Source organism: Hermetia illucens, chromosome 3 (genome assembly GCF_905115235.1).
Source record: "Hermetia illucens chromosome 3, iHerIll2.2.curated.20191125, whole genome shotgun sequence".
NCBI lineage: Eukaryota > Metazoa > Arthropoda > Insecta > Diptera > Stratiomyidae > Hermetia > Hermetia illucens.
In genome coordinates this window covers 6,387,084-6,408,875 of record NC_051851.1, presented here as the reverse complement: position 1 = coordinate 6,408,875, position 21,792 = coordinate 6,387,084, and positions in this window count along the sequence as shown.

The following is a 21,792-nucleotide window of genomic DNA, read 5'->3' as shown; positions in this document are numbered from 1 at the left end:
AGCTGCAAGACATTTATATACCTCATACAAGAACCGTGGGTTGTTGGTGGGGCAGTCAGGGGCCTAAACTTCCAACATGCTGACCTATTGTATGCCAATGGAAGCGATCGACCCCGCACCTGCATGGTAGTCTCCAAAGACTTCCAGGCTAACCCGGTTAACGATCTATGTGATGGCGACACCACATCGGCTAAGCTAACCATGAAAAGTCAACAGGGAGATAAAGAGATACTATGGTGCTCTGCATACTTCCCCTACGACGCAGAAGACGTTCCCAGTGGAACATTCATCAGAGCCATCCAAAATGCCAAAAGTAGAGGCATGGGGGTAATAGCAGGATGTGATGTCAACGCTCACCACATATACTGGGGAAGTTCGAACATCAATGCAAGAGGATCGAGACTACTGGAGTATCTAGTAGGAACCGATTTGCAGATCCTAAATGTGGGTAATGAACCCACTTTCTTCAACGTGGTCAGGCGAGAGGTCATCGACATCACGGTGGCATCTCCTGACATCGCGGCTCTGATCGGAGAGTGGAGAGTATCAAACGATGTCACACTCTCGGATCACAGACGCATTGATTTCGTTATGGGCATGGATCTACCTCCACCCACTCCATTTCGGAATCCGAGGAAGACAGATTGGGTAATGTATCAAACAGAATTGAACGCCCGAGTCACGATCCCTGGGAGGCGCATAAAATCCATTGCTGGAATTGAGAAGACAACCCAGATGATCACAACTAGCATGAGAGAAGCTTTCGAAGAAAGCTGTCCACTCAGGATGCCAAAGAAGGGTAAAACACCATGGTGGAACTCGGATTTGGCAAAACAGAGGAGAACGACAAGGATGCTCCTTAATCGTGCTCTGAAGGGTGTATCAAGCACTAGCTGGAATCGCTATAAAGAGGCACAGAAGGCTCTAAAGAAGAGCATAAGATCGGCCAAACGATCATCTTGGAGACGCTTTTGCGAAGAGACTAACTCTCTTGAGGCAACCTCAAAGCTGAAGCGGATTCTGGTCAAAGAACGTAGCCAGAAACTGGGTTACTTACGTTTACAGAATGGGAAGTACACAGAAACCGATGAAGAAACGGCAAATCATTTGCTTGAAGTACACTTCCCAGGCAGCATCCAAAATCTAATCTCGGGGCCAACAGGTGCATACAGCCCTCAACCGAGAGATTGGAATTTGGCATGCAAAGTAGTATCACTGGAGCGAGTGAAATGGGCATTTAACTCGTTCCACAGATATAAGTCTGCAGGTCCGGATGGCATCATTCCTGCGCTAGTAATAGAGGGAATGGATGCCCTGGGTCGACACATTCGGAATATATATCGGGCATGCCTAGCACACGCTTATATTCCAATTAGATGGCGGGATGTGAAGGTGTTGTCCATTCCCAAACCAGGAAAACCCACCTACACAGACGCAAAAAGCTTTCGACCGATCAGCCTAGCGTCCTTTCTGCTAAAAGGACTAGAAAGATTAGTAGATCGGTTCATAAGGGATACACACATTCCTAAATGGCCACTTCACCATAGGCAACACGCCTACCAGAAAGGCAAATCCACGGAGACAGCACTCCATGAACTTACGGCAAAAATTGAAAAGGCGATGTCCGATAAAGAATACGCTTTCGGCGCATTCATGGACATCGAAGGTGCCTTCAATTATGCCTCATTTGCGGCAATTTGTGATGCGGCAAGACAGCATGGAATCGAACCGCTGCTAATCAGTTGGATCCTTCACATGCTAGAGTGGAGAAAAATCCACATATCGGTCGGCCAGAAGTCTATTGAAGCAGGATGTCTCAGGGGCTGCCCACAGGGAGGGGTTCTCTCTCCACTGTTATGGCTCTTGGTGATGGATACCCTGCTGTGGCTCCTGGAGGACAAAAAAGTCTTCGCGCAAGCATTTGCGGACGACCTAGCCGTAATAATTACCGGCAAGTTTGCGGACACAGTATGGGACCGCTTGAATGCAACTCTGCATGGAATCCCCAGCTGGTGCCTCCGCAATGGACTCACGGTGAACGCTAGGAAGACTGGAAGCCAACGGGCATGCGTCTATATGGAAATTCCTTGAAAAACATCCGGTAGCCCTGATGCCGACCGATCATATGGTTTCCAGATTCGTGTTTGAAAAGACATACACTGTCCTAATCACCGAAAGAGAAGAATGGTCGACCAGTGGCCATGAGTCTTTTCAGATTACAGACCTAATAATCTTCACCGACGGGTCAGTCACGGAGGATGGATCGGGTGCAGGTGTGTTCTCGGAGAATCCGATTATAGCACTGGCCCGACCCCTCGGAAAAATGACGACCATATTCCAGGTGGAGATATATGCCATTTCATTGGCACCAGAAGAATGTCTGCGACAAAAATGGAGGGGTCGCACCATTCGAATCTGTTCCGACAGTCGGGCGGCATTATCAGTACTAAATGGCAACAACATATCAAGCCAGTTGGTGTGGAGTTGTCATCAGGTGCTGCTGAAACTTGGCCGACTGAACGAAACATTCCTAATGTGGGTGCCGGGGCACTCTAACATCGCCGGTAATGAGGGGGCTGATAGACTGGTTCGCCGAGGGTCTGGATCCACAATGGTGGGCCCAGAACCAGCTCTTGGAATCCAACCATCTACTGTCAAGTCTACTCTGAAAGGTGAAATTGCAAGGATTCACGCAACCGAGTGGAGAAATTTGGACTCTTGCCGACAAGCGAAAATCCTTGTGAAGGAGCCTAGGGCCACTAGAGCGGCATTTTTGTTGTCCCTTAAGAAGGGAGACATGAAAACCCTAGTAGGGCTTTTGACGGGACACTGCCCCTTAAACTACCATATGGAAAAGATTGGGGTAGTGGCTTCGGCTGTGTGCAGCCAATGTGAGGAGGAGGAGGAGACGGCCCTACACTTTTTATGCAGCTGCCCGGCATCCTCAGATCTCAGACGAAGACACCTTGGCAAGGTTTTCTTCAATGAAGAATCTGCACACTCTCTGCCTCTTGAGAATGTTCTCAGATTCGCTAAAGCCTGCGAACACCGTAGGCGGGAAGCCATTGAATAGGCAACTTACGGGGATAGTACAATGGGCCTGATAATGGCCTGAGTGCTCGGAGCTGCGGCTCCCCCCATTTAACTAAACTAACTAACTAACTCATATAGCACAGAAGCGGTTTATTTAATAGTAAAGACAATCTTGTGAAAACCACAAGTTCAAAGTCTTATATTTGAATAGTTTTTTGTTTTATAAAAAAAATTCCATCAAGACGGTGCCATACTCCTTTAAGAAAAGAGTAGGGACGAGTCCCTGTTTTTTTTTACGCACAGACTGTTGGATTCCCGCAATGGTACATCGTCAGACTACCAACTAATCCCCTCCACATCATCAGAGAGGTAGCCTAGAACACAGCTTCTGACTAGTTCCCGAATTCTTCCGCCTTGGGAAGCCTTCAAATCAAGGAATTCCTTTCACCAACGAGAGGGGAGAGGAGGAAGAGAACTGTCAGTCCAAGGAACCCCCGCTATCGGGTTCTTCCATAAGTCGAGCTCTATCTTCTTTGCAACGAGAAGGACCCGAACGTAATGGGCAATACGGCTCCACTTGTCAGCACTCCTAAGCATCTCCTCGACAATGTTGTCCGGAGTGAGATCCGCTGTGTTTAAAGAGAGCTGCTGACGGATCCTATTCCACCTTCCAGAAGAAAAAAAAATGGGATGGGCGTCGTCCATAACTCCATTGCAAAACACACAATCCGGAGACAATGCCTTTCCAATCTTGTACAGGTACGTCTGAAAACGTCCATGCCCACTTAAGAACTGGGTAAGGAAATAGTCAGTCTCACCATGCTTCCGATTCAGGCACGCTCCTAAATTGCCAATGAGCCGCGCAGCCTATCTAGTTTCATTTTGCCAAGAGAGTTGCCACTCATCTAGGGTGCGTTGCCGTTTTTCACGAGCAACTACCTCCCTGGGCTCTTCTCCATTAGCGCTTGTATATGGCTTGACCCTCCTTAGCAAGAAGGGCAACGGGGATCACTCCCGATGGTGATCACAGCCAATTCAGAGACACTGCGGTAGACAGCCGTCACTCGCAAAGCTCCCCGTCTCTGTGCCTGTACAATACGCTTACGATATACCTCCTTGCCAAGAGCGTCATCCCATACCTGTGCGCCGTAGAGCAGAACAGATTACGATAAACTCATCAGGAGACGTTGTTTGCTGGACGTAGGACCCAAAATATTTGTCATTAACTAACTAACGCCGAAACTCGCGCTGGAATTTTGTCCGTCCTTTTCAAGCAACTCAAAGCAGCGCTTGAAAAAGGTCGCATTTGAGTCAAGAGTTAGTTCAAGGTACTTTACCGTTGGTTTTGACTCGATTGTCGACTCGCCGATTGATATGGGATGCAGGGTCGGAATTTTCTTTTTCCAGATGATCCGCTTACCCGTCGCGTTAATATGCCAAGTCTGCTTCGCGCCTGTTCGAGAGTGCGTCGGGCAACATGCGCCGCGACATAATCTGCATAACCGACCAGGAACGACTCTACTGGCATGTCGAACCTAAGCAGTCTATCATAGGTAGCGTTCCAGACTTCCGTCATAGGATGGATCTCTGCGCTACCCGAAGTGACCTCTATCCTCCTCTGACCCTTTAGTGTTTCATAGAGCAGTAAGCGGTTCCTCAGTATCCGTAAGAGATAGTTCGACACGTGGAAAGTATTGTTCAGTGTGCCTAGAATGTATTTCCATCTTACGGAATTAATGTGAGTCATGCCCCATTCAAGTGCTATAGTATTGAAGTCACCCCCTACCAGGATCCGCCCATCTGTGCCTAAGATAGCGTTCTCCAAAGCATCAAGCCTTGAAAGTCCGGCATCGCCTCATTCGTTGTAAGATAGACACTAAAAAACGTTATCCTTGAACACCGAATCCAGACAAAACTGTCCCCTCAGCCTTGGGTAAGATCCCAGGGTGCCGTCCCGAACCCCGATGGCAGCGGTACCTGATATGCTAGGGTGCCATGAAACTGGGTCCTTGTTTTGGTAATACTCACTGATGAGAACTAAATCAGCTTTGGTCTCCGCAGCGAACTGCGCTAGCAACCGTGAGCGGTGCATATTGATTTATAGGATGCGAATCATGTTAACCGCGTCCTAGCTCTTTCCAATTCTGCTCTGAAGACTGGACACCGCCCCGAGCTCGCAGTGTGCGCGACGCTCTCATCAGTCGCGCCACGGTCCTTGCATAGGACGCAGCTTTCCTTTTCATTTCAGGTGTTCGCTTTATGGCCTGTTTGACCGCATTTACGACATGTTTCCCTTCTGTCAGATTCCCGACCGGTTGCAAATGTATGCCCATAATCCAAATATCTGTAACATTCGGTTGGGGCGGTCCGGATTCCTATCCTACACACTACCCAAACAATTCTTATTTTCCCGCTGTTTAGAAGATTCCTCGCGTATTGCTCGGCAGCTTCCACTACAGCGATTTTTTGGCCATGGGAGTTCGCAGAGGTGATACTAATCTGGGCATTTGTTACCTCTGGACATTCACGTTTGATGCTCTCTTCGACCTCGTTCTTTTCTGTGAGGCAGTCAAAGTCCCGGATTTCCAGAGAACGCGTAGGTTCTAGGCTGGAAACCAAAGCTTTTTCTTCAAGAAACCCCTTGACTGCTTCACAGAAAGTAACTTTATTTGTTGTCTTCGGGCCTAATTCGACTAGGACTCCACCACCCTTCGATTTACGAATGAAAGACACTTCTGCTCCGTTGTCTTCAGGTTAAATCTTGTAACGGATTTCACTGAGGACTTCCGCAAAAGTCTCCGTCGGCTTAATAAGCAGACCTGGCCGTCTAGTCCTCCTTCGTCTCCCCACTTTTTCTTTTGGTGCTCCGTCCTTCGTGTCCGCCTTAATTTTAGGCAGAGGCGCGACATGTTGTTGTCTTTTGTTCCTCTTCGCCTTCTTTTGAGCCCTGGAGAGTACTTGTGAGATGTCTTCTTCAGATGTCCCTTGCTCCTTTCGTTTTTTCCCCAGTTCGCTCTGCAAAGGGCTGTGATCCGTTTGGTACTCGTAGTGTTCTCGTCAGGAGGCGCGGCTGTTTCTGCTTCCTGCGAATTTTCTCTTACTCTCCATGTCCGCCTATAATATGCAATCCTGTCTAGGAGCTCCTCCAGTTCCATTAGCCCGTTTTTCACATCTTTGCCGACGTGTTTCTGGAAGAACGTTGCAGATCGCATGCGCGTCACAACTGCCGTGCATTTCTTAACAAGCCTTTCCTCTTCAGCTTACGCCAAAGTAGTCGACAGCCCTCCCACTCGGTTTATATTCGAAACCATTTGGTTAGTTTCGGCAGTTTCCACTTTGCCTCTTTCAGCAATTATAACACTGTTTGGTATGCTCTGGGTTCCTGTCTCCGTTGCAGGTGCCGCATCACTTTGCGAGTCCTTCTCTCCGTCTGCGCGTCCCGATGTCGTTAAATTGTTTACCAGCGCATCGTGTGCAAGGGAGCGGGCCGCAATAGTCAGGAACGGGTATACCCTCGGGGACAAAGCCCTTACCCCAGTTCCCTGAGGCCTAACCTACGATTAACTGATCTCAGAACTCAAGGACGGATCAGCGCGGTCTACTAATACCGGTTCAATGCACACTACCCGAACAGGGTCCCCAAGGGGCTGGCTCCTGATACACGCCACAACTATCAGATTGGCTCACATCACCCCATCGACGTCGACAAGGAGTTGTCCACGGCTCCGGAGACTCCCAGTTTGTCCCGGCGTGTATCGGTCAATAACAGTTCGCTCTTCATCGAGAAACTTTCTCGAGGCTACTACCTAGAACTACTTGCTCAGGCACCTCGGGGACGCCACTCCCTGTATCGTAAGCGACCCGTTAAGGATCGTTGACGACCCCTGAGGAAAGTGCTTGGTTGCCACATTCTTGCACGCCTCTGTGCTAGCCAGGCTCAGAAATTTGAGGGAGGAGGGGGTCCTTTCAGCGCTTTGATCCCTCACGTGTATTTTGTACAAAATCGAGGTGTCTATACCGATGCGTGGGTCCGCACCGGATCTAAAAATGACACCCGCCTAACAAAATAAACCAGAGTGCCGCGATCGAGAGAGAAGATCCACAATTGATCACCGTCTACATCCTTACTTCTTCTGCCTCAGATGATTATTTAGGCGCAGCCCCTGAGACTGATAGTGCTGATACCTCAGAGACCATCCTATACGGAGAGGCATTTTCTAGGGGGATTCGTTGAGTCCCCTTTGGCTCTGCATGGCGCTGAATTATGTTAGAGAGCATGATTTGAGCATGATGTGTGTCATCGGACCAGACGAGCCGCTCAGAGAACAATGGGTAGGATTGACCAGGAGGTGGAACAGCGAGCTTACAAGGAAGCCCGAAGAAACCTGGAGCTGGCTATACAGCGAAGCAAGAGGGACTGCTGCAAGCAATTCTGTGCAGAGGGGGACCCATGGGGAAGCGCCTACAGGGTTGTGATGGGGAGATTTAGACGTCAGGCAGCTACGCAAACTACATGTCCTGATCTCCTACTGAAAATCGTTCAGAGTTTGTACCCTCAGGAAAGCATAATGGGTTGCAGTCTACAGACATCTCTAGAAATGGCTGTAATACCCCCAGTAACAACGAAAGAAGTACTGGAGATTTGCGGTAGGCTGGGAGACAACAAAGCGCCCGGCGTCACAAATAGAAGGTTCTGCGGTGACGCAGACAATAGAACCAAAGAATACATTGCTTCCATGGGTATTCCACAGGGCTCTGTTCTGGGACCTCTATTCTGGAACGTCATGTATAATGATGTTCTTAACGTCCCAGTTGTTAGCGAGGCTACAATAGTGGATTACGCCGATGGCATACAGGTGATTGTTATTGCAAAAGATCTGGCGGATGTGGAATTAGATTCATCCGAAGCAATCACTGCTATAAAGAAGTGGCTGAAAGATGCAGGTCTTGCACTCGCGGAGGATAAAACAGGGGCAGTGCTTATCACGAAGTAGCGTAAGGAAACCACTGCCCGTATCAGAATAGGGAAGCATATCATTACTTCAAAACCAGCAATTACATACGTTGGAGTGATGATAGATACAAGGCTAAATTTAAAGCAGCACTTACAAAATGTTTGCACCAAGGCGTCCAACGTTAGCATGGCCCTGGCAAGGACGATGCCAAATGTTGGGAGCCCACGCTGCACTCGAAGATTGCTAGCCTGGTAAGCTCTATACTGCTTTACGCAGCGCCAATTTGGTCAACTGTATTGCATACCGCAGGCAATGCTCAAAGGATGAGCGCGGTTTATAGAATGACCGCTCTAAGAGTGTGTACATGGTAGTTACCGTAAACAACTTTATAGGTTTAAACTGGACAACTCACTCATCTGTCTCAGCTGCGACGGTATTCCAGAGGACCCGGAGCGTGTTTTCTTCCATTATGCTGGATTCGCTGAGGAAAGGAAGAATCTAGAAGAGACATTGGAAGGAACAGTAGTACCGGAAAATATAATTGGCAAAATGCTTGCATGCCAGGAGAGCTAGAATGCACTGAACGACATGGTAGGGCGGATTCAGTGTGAGATGAAAGAGACAGTGGAAGCGAGAAAGGCGCGATTGGGAGTGCAATCGATAGGCGAAGGGAGAGGCTAGAGCCATGTCCACCCCGCGACGAAATACTTGATGGTAGTTCCGCGGGGAAGAGGACAGGAGTTAGGGGGTGGATTTAGTGGGTAAAAATCCCACACGCTGGAACATGTGTACCAGTGTCTTTAGAAGATTTCCACTTCCGGAAAAAAAGACAGACAGATAGTAAACCGATTTTAATAAGGTTCTGTTTTACACAAAACCTTAAAAACTGACGGCCCACCGAAAGGAGGTGCTGTTATTGGGATGGACGGACGAGGGGGCGGTACACTTTGTAACCCGCCTTGCACATTGCGACGATGATTATCTTATCAATAATCTTAAAAAGTTTCTCCTCCTAACGGGTTAAGGTTGAAGATTCAAATTTGAGCATGATGATCTAGTAAAAAACCTAATTTTCAGGGACCATAATGATTTCATCGGGTTTAAAGAGGAGGCAACTCTCCCTTTTCCTTCGAAGATGCGGTTGTAAATTTCACTTTTACCCTATTTTTGTCCATATTTGTTTATTGTTCTGAGTGACTTTCCCATGTTTGTCTAGGAGCGGACGATTTGCTACTACCTACCCGGCTTGTGTAAAAACACATTCATGCACGCAAAACTTCAAATGCGTAAATTAGCGGATTCATACGCATCCGTCGTGCAATCCCTCTGATCACACAAAGGGACGCATCTATGAGAGATCTGGCAATTCCTCACATGTGTTTTGGACAGCCTGTCAGTTTAGTTGTCATTGAATATGTTGGGGGATCTGTCGTAAAAAGAGGTCGGTCGAGTAGAATTTAGAATATTGAAGTCTCCAGTCATACTTTATTTATCTCTTTCTCTGGTCTAAATATTTTATTTTTATTTTACTGAGGATAGTACAAACCACATATATTGAACAAAACCCTACGCCCCACTTGGGCTTGGGATTAACATTTTATGTAAATAACAAGACGAAGTTTGAGGACAATATGTAATTGAGAGTATTCTGGTTATTGTCTTCTTCCATGAATAAATGAATGCTTTTATGATTCTATTTACAGCACCACTTGATATGTATTCCTCGCATTACCGAATGAGTCCCAGAGATACCAAAGACGCCACTGACTTCTCGCTCCAACCTTTTTATCTCCAACAACTGTTGGCCTCGAAAGCTCTTCGTCTTGCATTTTTATGATAATAAAGCACACCCGCACGTGACGTCAACTTCTGATTTCCACACATATACACATGGCTCCCCATTTATGTTGCGGCCAACAGTTGTTCATGGTTGATGCTATTACTGCGGACTTACGTCACGTCTCACGCGAGGCAGGCGTGTTCCCATTGCCTCGTCGCTGTCACGTGTTTCAAAACGGCACTTTGACGGTCGGTCGTTCCGCACCGTGCGGCCGAACTAGTGCACGGGGAGATGGCGCTGTCTTCGGCCACTTTGCTCCCCCCATTGCCAGAATGGGGGTGGGTGTGCAGGAGTGCCAAAGACGCAGAAGTTGGTGACATCTGGACACGGAACTGATTTCGATTAATTTGACATTATTTAGCTATCCACCTTGGTCACGGAGACTTGTGCCAGCGACACATGCCGGGAGCCTGGGGGAGGGTGCGCGCCGTGTGGACGTGCGGCGCGTCGTCATTGTCACGTCACTTGTCGGCCATGCTTGCAAGAAACGCTCGCGAGATTGACACGCATAAAGCGAACACATTCGCGAATTTGAACTGTGAGCACAGAAAGCTCATCTTGGGGCCAAAAACACAGAACATCTCGCTGCGAGCGTTGATAACGTTAGTCATCATGTCGCGGTAGTAGAAGCCAACAGAACTACAATCTTTGGGGCTAAATTGATTCAGCGAACAAATCATGCGAAGCTTTGGTGAAGGAGCGCCCAACGTGGGACGACGAGCCACAGGGCCTGGCAGGCTGGTGGGAAGGACGTTCACGAAATTCTCCACGAGACCAAACCACTCCACAATAATCGATCTATGCATATTATTATTACATTATCAGGCATATTAGAGCCATTGACGTCAGCACTTAGTATCTAATTATAGCCCGAATGTGAACTATATTTCGGCGTACTTGTGTGTGCTTTCTTATCGGTTTTTTCGGTCAATAAATGCGTCGACCTTCACTTCGGGAGCTATTTTTAGAAGAGTCGAAATAACCCGACAACAAAGTGGTAAAAAAACTCCTTAGCAAAGGAAGTCGCGGTGGATGACACTCACGCGACCCTAAATATGATACACGAAAAAAAAGGTAGAAAGGTCACGCCCTCCTTAAGTGTATTCACAGTAGCACGGAATGGGCTTATTTTTACGATATTAGCGTTTGCAAGTTGGGCTGGGGCTGATTTAAGGGCTCCATCCCTCATGTTCAGATAGAATTATGCCTGAACAAAGGTGGTCTACAATCTCAGTCTCAGATACCAGGAAAGCCTCTTCCATTATCAGTTCGATTACGAAGCGGAATATGTTAAATATGCAATGAATTCCGAGAGTCAACAATAACCAGGAAGCCTTGAACCTCATTCCAATCGACCATAAACAAAGCAAACCTTCTACCCCCTTATCACTCCTCAGCGAACTAGATAAGGCCAACCAAGCCGAATATGTTTTATGGAAATTTCAAAGACAAAAGCGCCAAGAACGAGAAATAACGCAGGCAAACAGACAAACTGGTAATCGATTCATGTCCACTAATCTAGCGATTCTAGCATGCCAGCGCTATCAATAACAAATTGGCCGATGGCTAGTGCCGAGTGATATTTGGAGTGTCGACCGTAATTGCAGGCGAATGATAAATGGAAATGTTGAAACACTAAAAATATGCTTGACATGCTAATACCTAGCACTGGCTCTGGATACAAGTTAATTACAATCATTTAGCGCCGGGGGTAGGGACGGGGCCGACATAGATGCCAGAGGTGATATACCCTCGTTGGGTGATTAGAAAATACCACTCGGGATAGGGTAGTGAGTCGAGCAAAATGGAGGAAACGGTGCTAATTGATGGAAGATTTTCACAGTTTATTTTGAAACTTTTTCGCTGGATAAGTGAAAAACTGGAAATTTTGGTTTGTAATTAGTTGGAGCAATTGGACTCATGGAAAACAAGTAGATTTGTTTTCATAGAAAATTTTCCATTTAGGAAAAATATATGCAATGGACAAATTTCGGAGAATTTCATATAATTTTTCTACTTTAGAAAACTGAGCCTTGAAGCTGGGGAGGACCCGAGGCCACTAAATCGGTGGCCTGGTCTGATTATGCTTCAGGTTAAAGTCGCATAATTCGGTAAGTCCTCACATGACCTCCTCTCTGGAAACCGTTTTCGGACAAGCCAAGGATGTGTAGAGCCGAAGTAACATCCCAGGGGTCGTCCTTCCTGCACGGAAGAAGGGGCTAATAGGACCCCAAGCCAAGTTGGAACACCATATGCTGAGGGCTGCGTGGCCAACGGGGCGCTTGGTCTTTAGTATGCGAACTCTAAATATCTTGAGCACCTTCAGTTTCAAACAAGACCCTTACCCTGGTGGCCAGGCTAGTCAGGGTGGATATTCGTCCCGGACTACTCGTGGGACCAAGATATGGACTCAATTTGAAAACAAAACAAAAAACAAATAAACCGACGAGAGAAGAAGAGTGGTGATGCCAGGCGCATCATCGGAGGACGAGCTGTTGGCATCCAGCCAGGAGACTGTAGCCGTCGAGAGCTGCACATTTGGTGTCAGCACCGCAATGCTGACCCCAACCGCAGGGACCTCCTGAAGCGAGGCGGCAGACGAACTAGTGCTTTCTAGTCTGAAATCCACTGCCGTCAAGCTAGGTGTAGCGAGTACCAGACATAGCACTCCTAACCCGAAACACTCGACATCGGAAGACCCTTCAAAAGTGAAGACCGACAACAAAGTCGGTCACCGGATACTGGTTAAGAACCGAAGGTTCTCTGGTATCCTGCTCTAGAGCCAGTACCAGAAAGCCATGCATATTCTCAGCAAGATTGCTAAGAATAAGGAGGCCGGTAATGTCGACGAACGGGATGAAAAGGATCTCGCTAAATACCAGGTGATTGTTAACGAATATAACAGCAAACGTCTGGCAGACAACCAGAAGACGAATCCCACCGCTTTCAAAACACGATCGATTTCAAGACGAAGTCGAAAAGAAACACAAGCGGTGCAGGGAGTACAAGACGTCGGACGTTAAGCAATTTTAAGGAAAGGTAAACAACAACAGCTAGCCGACGAGGCACGAACTGCGAAACCCTTCAACGACGTAGCCAGGAGCCACTTACGTGTGGCACTTGTGGATGATAATTCCACTAGCGGTAAACTAGCGCCGGAGGTGTGGACAAGTGTTGAGGCCAGGATGTCGAAAATAGTTATTGAGCATCTCCCGGACGCCAAAGGCGAACACACGGGATCCATCCCCTACTTTGATTTCTCTCAGGTGGTCCGTCCGGTCCACGTTATAACTTGCGAGGACCAATTCTCCAGGGACTTTCTCGGTTCGTGCATCACTAAGATCAACGACGCCTAGGGAGGTGTAAAGTTTAAAGCCATCTCCTATGACGAGATTTTCAGGAGACCGGTCGCTCGCATCTGGTTGCCGAAGATCCGGATGGATAAGAACAAGCTCGTCCAATCTTTGCGCCTTCAAAACGCTAGGTTTCCCATGGACTACTGGGTTGTTATCAAGGAGAAAGAACCTCAGACAAACAGCCAACCTTTTCTGCCCCGTATAACCGGAGAGTGCCTTGAGGCACTGGAAAAGGTCAACTATAAAGAACAGGTCGGAGTCAGGAACACAAAGGTGAACGTGTTCCGCTCTGCAAAACCGGACGAAGACCTGGATCTAATCGACCCTGGTTTTGGCGATGACGTTGCCGTCGAAAATCACAACCGATAACAACTACGACAATGAAATCCATGCATGGTTAACGAAACTATTTCGGTCGAAATGACTTACCATAGGGTCAAAGCTCTTACTGTACAAGGCAATGATTTTGCCAGTCCGCATGTATTCCTCGGAAACTTGGGTTCTTAGCAAGAAAAATTGCGAATTCTTAGCCGCGTTTGAGAGAAGAACCCTCCGAAGAATTTTTGACCCCCTACATGAGGATGGACGATTCCGTAGCCTACATAACGACGAAATCGATGAGCGATACCATGACCGTTCGGTTGTAGATAAAATCCGGTTGCGGTTAGATTTATTTTCCATGCAAAATTCGCCAGCGCATCGTGTGGAAGGGAGCGGACCACAATAGTCAGGAACAGGTGTATCCTCTGAGACACATCCCCTTCCCCAGTTTTCTCAGGGCTGACCTACGATTAGCTGATCCTAGAACTCAAGGAAAGATCAGCGCTCGCTCGGGACAACGCGATCTACTAACGCCCGTTCAATGCACACTACCGAACCAGAGTCCGGAAGGGGCTGGCACCTGAGACACTTCACAACTATCACCTTTGCAAAGTTAGGCTCACCTGACCCCATCGACAGAGAGCTATCGATGGCTCCAGAGACTCCCAGTGTGTTCCGACGTGTACCGGTCATTCGCGGTTCGCTCTTCACTGAGAGGCTTTCTCAAGGCTAGGACGCAGGTATACCATACTGTCAGCTAAGGAGTCAGAACTACTTACTCGCGCACCTCAGGGACGCCACTCCCTGTATCGTAAGAGACCCCTGAATCTTACTTGAGATGGACCCCTGACTAGTGTCTGATACCGGCTCTGAAGAAAAACCCCCATAAGGTTTTATGTTAACCTTGCCTGCATGGGTGATCACGTGGATCATTTAAGGTAACTGGGCTTTCCATGGGGGATAGCGGCTTGCAACTGAGGGCCAAGTAGAAAGGCTCAATGTCGTAGTAGAGAAGGAGACTACCTAGTAGTGAAGGAGGGAGTAGCACCGTTGGAGCTAAATGGTTCTGGCGGTCATAAGGGGAAAAAAAGGCATCGAGAAAAGCTGGTAACCTTCGAACTGCGTCACACTCCATTTTGGGAAAAAAAAAAATTGATAAAATCGCCAACCAGCGGAAAACACGAGTCAAATCATTTCATCGAAGAGGACGCAACCCATGCAAAAGACAAAGGTAGGGGAAGAAAGGCCAGTCCAGAAGTGTGTGGCGGATCTTACGGAAACTGAAGTCTGCTACCATCGCCTAAGTAAATGTCTTTGTGGATGTCAAAAATGAGCATGTTGAGACAGAGGATGTCCCGGACCTTATCACATATCAGCGTAACTCCTAGAAGACCGCTGAAGTGGAACTGAGGGAGAAGCGAATCGTTAGTGCTGCTCCCTTTGCTCGCTGTGGTGGAACTTACGGAGGGATACGCGAGGAAGCTTCTAAACAGCAGCAAAATCGCAATTAGTTGGGCAATGTGTAGGATACGAATCCGGGCCGCCCCAACCAAATGTTACACATATCTCACAGAAGGATATTCCGCAAATGCGGTCAGCAGGCCATAAGGCGTACACCTGCAACGATAAGGAGATCTGCGTCCTATTCATGGACCGTGGTGCGTCTGATGAGAACGTTGCGCACACTGTAAACTTAGAGCGGTGTCAGTTCTTCAGAGCAGAACTGGAAAGAGCTATTATAGAACGCGGTCAACATGATTCGCACCCTACAAATCAATATGACCAACCGCTGCAGAGACCAAGCTGATTTAGTATTCATCAGTAAGCAGTACCGAAACAAGGACGCAGTTTCATGGTACCCTGACATATCAGGTACCGCTGCCATCTGAGTTCGGGACGGCGCCCTCCTTAGGGTTCTTGCCCAATGTCGAGGGGACCTGGTGTTTAGGGATAACGTTCTTCGCTGAATGAGACGATGCCGGACCTTCGACGCAGGGTTAATGCTGTGGAGGAAGCTATTTTGGGCACAGAGGGGCAAATCCTGGTCGGGGGGTTCAATGCCTAGACTCAAGAGGGAAATGAATTATAGGAATAGCAGGGAGAATACGACTGGTAGTTCTAAACACAGGATCCACCCCAACCTTCCAACGCCCAGGCTGCGAGGGAAGTATTCCAGACGTAACCTTCGCGTCGGAGTCACTGGTGTCACTGGTGGACGGGTGGCGAGTTCTAGAATACTTCGCGACTATCAATACATTGGCTTCGAAGGCACAAACTCTCGGTGAGCGCCCGACGCTCTTTCTGTGCATGCAACCTTGCGAAGGAGGAGGTTTGTCGAAACCGTTGGAACAGGTGGTGTCGCGCTGGAGGGTACTCCTGGGGATGGTGCGACTGCAGCTGACCCTGTCGTAAATTCAGTTATAAACCCTGCGGAGCTTCCATGCCCAGAAAGGCATCGAGGATTTTAAAAACAAAACAAAAAAAAAAAAAACAAAACATGGCAAACCTTCTGTGTGTTGGTGGACGATGGAAATTGCAGAACTCAGGAAGGAGGGTCACAGACTCTGCCGCATAACACAATGTCTAAAGGACCCGGAGGAGGCATGTATCATAATGGTAGAGTACAGATTAGCCAAAAGGAGACTCTGCAACGTTATAAAAAGGAGCAAATCTGATGGCATTATCTGGTCGATGAGGTAAATGGGAAACCGTAGGGACTCGGTTACAAACTGGTAACCCGAAAAATCGGGGATGGGATGGGCCGCATTGTACGGGCACTATGCCCAGCGCACCCCGTACGGGATGATGATGCCGACGCGGAGAGCGCCGAGGGCTGTCCACTTTTCTCTATAAAAGGGTTGGAACAGGCAGTCCTCTCTATGAAAAACAAGAAGGCGCCAGGAGCCGATGGTATTCCAGCAGAGGTATACAAACTGGTATTTCAACATCGGCCAGACCTACTGCTCGGCGTATTCAACGCTTGCTTGAAAGAGGGAATTTTCCTTTCTCGTTGAAAAGTGGCGAGGCTTGCGTTGATCAACAAAGGGAAAGGCGGCACTGAATTGGCGTCTTCATACCGTCCACGGTTGACACTGCTGAGAAAGTTCTCGAAAAACCCATCAGAAATAGACTCCTTGAAGCAATACGCGCTGCAGGAGACATGCCTCCGCAGTAGTTCAGTTTTAGAGAAGATCAACAGTTGATGCTGCCATGCAAGATGTGGATGCCGTTCGTCGAGCGGAAGCACTCGACGGGTTGTGCTCCTCGTAATGCTTGACGACTGGAACGCTATCTATGATAGTCCACTTAAACTCGACATCCCAGAAGAGTCGCGCCTGGTCGGTTATGCAGATGATGTCGCGGCGCTTGTTGCTGGACGCACTGTCGAACAGGCGTAACGCAGACTCGGTATACTAATGCGGCAGGTAAATGGATGGATGACTACCCAAGGTTTCAACCTTGCTCTGGAAAAAATCGAAGAGGTCATTCTGACTAAAAAGAGAATTCCGACCCTGCTTCCCATATCGTTCGGCGAGTCAAAACCAGCGGTAAAGTACATCGTGCTGACTCTTGACTCAAAGATGAGCTTTTTTGGGCAAATCAAAGCAGCAGGAGAACAAGACTGCAGCTGGAGCTTCTTCGCTAAGTAGGCTAATGGCAAATATTGGGGACGCGACGTATCTAAATGAGCTCAACGCTGTCTCTCCTGCTTTACGGCGCAGAGGTATGGGCTGACGATCTTTGCAAGGCGGTATATTGCAAACGTCTTGCCCAATTACAGAAACGGAGAGCTTTGCGGGTGGCGTCTGTGACCCGGCCGTGATGTTGATCGCGGTAGTGATTCCCGTTGCCCTTCTTGATAAGGAGCGTTAAGCCATATACAAGCGCAAGGGAGGTGGTTGGTCGTGATAAATGCCAACGCACCCTAGATAAATGGCAACTCTTTTGGCAAAATCAAACTAGAGGCAGATGAATTGCGCAGCGCATTGGCAACTTAGGTGCGTGGCTGAATCGGAAACATGGTGAGACTGACTACTTCCTTACCCAGCTCTTTAGTGGGCATGAGAGTTTTCAGTCTTACCTGCACAAGATGGAAAAGACACGGTCTCTTAATTGTGTGTTTTGCAATGGAGTTGTGGACGACGCCCAGCACAACTTTTTTTCTTGTAGAAGGTGGGATGAGATTCGTTAGCAACTTTATTTAAACACAAGGGACTTCTCTCCCGACAATATTGTTGAGGAGATGCTGGGCAGCGCTGACAAACGGAGCCGTGTTGCCCATTACGTTCTTGCCCTTCTAGTTGCAAAGAAGATAGAGCTCGACTGGTGGAGGAGCAGGATGGCAAGGGGTTCCTTGAACTGACAGTTACCTTCCTCCTCTCCCTTCCCGTTGGTGAGAGAAATTCCCTGATTTGAAGGCTCCGCAAGGCGGGAGAAGTCGGGGACTAGCCCAAAGTAATGTGACAAACGGTTCCATGGTAGCTCTCTGACGATGGGGAAGTGTTTAGTTGGTAGTCCGACGACGTACCGTTGTGGGAGTTCAATAATGCGTAAATGCATTCACCTACCCCACCCCAAACAAAAAGTCATATATTGACGGAACTTTTTCTCTCTTCCTCTCCATTTAGTGGGGCCTTCTTTCCTCTTGAATAATTCTTCCAGGTAGTACAGCGCCTTTTTAACCGGGATGCTGGGAAACAGAGTTTTCGCATCGAATCTCTTTATTTGATATTTCTATTCTCGCGAATCCCTCCGACCAGGTATTCTCTGCTTTTCACTGCTTATTTAGTTTGTTCAAAGGGTAGTTTGGTCAAAGGGTAGTATAGGTCCCAGGGAACATACGCTCCCTGTACAGAGATGAAGCTGCCAAGCAGCTAGCCGATACCCTCCCCTAATAAAGGGTTGATGTAACAGTGTAGCAGAAGATGTGTTGGGCAGGGACCGACTATGCACTCTGCGCTTGCGAGGCAGATTTAGAAATATAAGCCTCATTAACGTTCACGCCCTTACATAGGAGACGGCCGAGTCGGAGAGGGATACCTTCTACGAGACAGTAGAGCGAACCCTCGAAGCCTGTCCCAGGTTTGATAATAAAATCATAATTTGAGATTTTAACAGTGCACCGGTCATTCGCGGTTCGCTCTTCATCGAGACGTTTTCTCAAGACTTGTACCTAGGAAACATGTATATTGCCAGCTAGGGAGTCAGAACTACATAGTCCGGCACCTCTGGGACGTCACTCCCCGCATCGTAAGCGACCCCTGAATCTTACTTAAGATGAACTCTTGACTGGCGTCCGATACCGATAGATTGATGAAATCGCCAACCAGCGGAAAATGCAAGTCAAATCATTTCACCGGAGAGGACGCATTGCATACAAAAGACAAAGGTAGGGGAAGAAAGGCTACTCTAGAAATGCGTGGCGAATCTTACGGAAAGTGAAGTCTGCTAACATCGTCTAAGGATCTTTGCGAATGTTAAGAATTGTAGTATTGAGATAGAGGAAGTCCTGGACCTTATCACACATCAACGAAACTTCTGGAAGACCATTGAAGTGGAACTGAGGGAGAAGCGAATCGTCAGTTCTGCTTCCCCTAAACGTTGTGCTCTCCGCCCGCGAAAGTGAGAATAGACAATTAATAAAAGGAGATGAGCATAGATCTGCTGCCAATGATGCAAAAAGAAAAATTCCATGAGACAGTATCGAAACGGACCAAGCAGGTTCAGAAAGAGGTGGACATACAGCAAGAAGGTAAGTTAGATATCGACGGCAGTGGCCCCGAAGGAGAAAGGATAAACCATGGTCGAAGGCCCTTTACCCTTCACGCAGAAGTTCTTCTAAAAATTCGCAACAACCCCAAACCAGAAGACGCTGGGGTAGACGTTAAATCTCTTCAGCGGACGGCAGTATACTTGTCGAACTTGGGTCGAAGACTGACAAGATAAATACATTCTGCGAGACAACCTAGAACCTCCTAGGCCCGAAAGCAGTAGTTTCCAGCCTTGGCCCCATATGCTTGGTCGGAATAAAGAATCTGGACTGCCTCGTGAGCGAAGAAGAAGTGGCAGAAGCGATAAAAAGGGATTATCCAGAGAGTGATTAACTCCAGTGAACAGATTGATAATGTCACCATGCCGGAAAAGATAGAGAGTCAACTTCTTCATTGCGGGAAAATAAAGATCAGATGGATAATCTGCAGCATAAGGCGAAGGGCCTGCTGTTTTAAGTCCTGCGTCTAGGGACACATAGCTGGGGTTCACAAAGGGCAGAGCAGAAGCAGCTTGCGTTACAAGTGTGAGGAACCGAGGCCTTAAGCAAAGACGCGTCTGAAAAATGTTGTTTTTTTGCAAATGCCCAAGATCTGATGGAGCAGATGGTGGAAGGAAGAAGAGCTGATTTGTTGTTCCTCATCAAACAGTACCGAAATTGAAGTTCACTATTGTGGTATATCGACTTTCTTCCGCAGGACTATGGTTTAGAAGATAGTTTCGTTTGGGACCGTTGTGCTGCCTTGTGACTTCTATCAGCATTTACTTCACACTGAACCAATCGATGTCCGCTTTTCGGAATAGGCTCTGCACTTGGAGGACGAGGTTCGAAACATAGAAAGAAGAGTTCTAGTTGGAGGAGATTTGAACGCCATAACTTTCGCTGCTTGCAATGTATCGACGCCGAAAAGGAGACTGCATCATGAGAAGTCACCTGTGTACCGGTAGATGACGAAAATACCGGATTTTACAGAGCCCAAAAGCCCAAGATAAGGTAACCCTTAATTTCGCAGAATACTGGAGAAAAAAATAAGGAACTTTACCATGAAAGCTTCTACTAGGAGCTAATCAGTGACCTTAATACCCATGGGACCTCGATTATAAGTTGATTACCAAAAAGCTCGGTGCTCATCGATCATGTTCCTCGGAAGCTGTGAAAAAGGAAAAAATGGCAAAGGTACTTTTTCCTGTTCACTCCATCCGAATTGACGTTGTCCATAAGAGGGAAAGTCCTGAGGAATGCCCATTCTTTGCTGTAAAGGAACGGGAATAAGCGACCTTGTTCATGAAGGACAAAAAGCACTCCCAGCGAAGAACTGAAACTTGTATTCAAGTATAAGCAGGTACAAGGGGTGAGACTGGCTGAAGTGGACAGTCGTCACTGTTGACGAGGTAATGCGACGTGCTCAAAGCGCTGAATGTTGAGGGACTATTTAAAGGATCGCACCCTGCTCTAATTGCCTGTAAAGAGAATCCACTTTACATCATTCCGGTCCGCTCCCTGGTGCCGGTTCAGCGTCTGCATGATTTGTTATTCTAATCATCATCATCATCATCATCAACGGCGCAACAACCGGTATCCGGTCTAGGCCTGCCTTAATAAGGAACTCCAGACATCCCGGTTTTGCGCCGAGGTCCACCAATTCGATATCCCTAAAAGCTGTCTGGCGTCCTGACCCACGTCATCGCTCCATTTTAGGCAGGGTCTGCCTCGTCTTCTTTTTCTACCATAAATATTGCCCTTATAGACTTTCCGGGTGGGATCATCCTCATCCATACGGATTAAGTGACCCGCCCACCGTAACCTATTGAGCCGGATTTTATCCACAACCGAACGATCATGGTATCGCTCATAGATTTCGTCATTGTGTAGGTTACGGAATCGTCCATCCTCATGTAGGGGGCCAAAAATTCTTCGGAGGATTCTTCTCTCGAGCGCTGCCAAGAGTTCGCAATTTTTCTTGCTAAGAACCCAAGTTTCCGAGGAATACATGAGGACTGGCAAGATCATAGTCTTGTACAGTAAGAGCTTCGACCCTATGGTGAGACGTTTCTAGCGGAACAGTCTTTGTAAACTGAAATAGGCTCTGTTGGCTGACAACAACCGTGCGCGGATTTCATCATCGTAGTTGTTATCGGTTGTGATTTTCGACCCTAGATAGGAGAAATTGTCAACGGTCTCAAAGTTGTATTCTCCTATCCTTATTCTTCTTCGTGTTTGTGTTTGACCAGTGCGGTTTGATGTTGTTGGTTGATTCGTCGTCGGTGCTGACGTTGCCACCATATATTTTGTCTTGCCTTCATTGATGTGCAGCCCAAGATCTCGTGCAAACTGCCGCCTGCTCGATCTGGATGAAGGCAGTTTATACATCTCGGGTGGTTCTTCCCATGATGTCGATATCGTCAGCATAGGCCAGTAGTTGGGTGGACTTGAAGAAGATCGTACCTCTTGCATTTACCTCAGCATCATGGATCACTTTCTCGAGGGCCAGGTTAAAGAGGACGCATGATAGGGCAT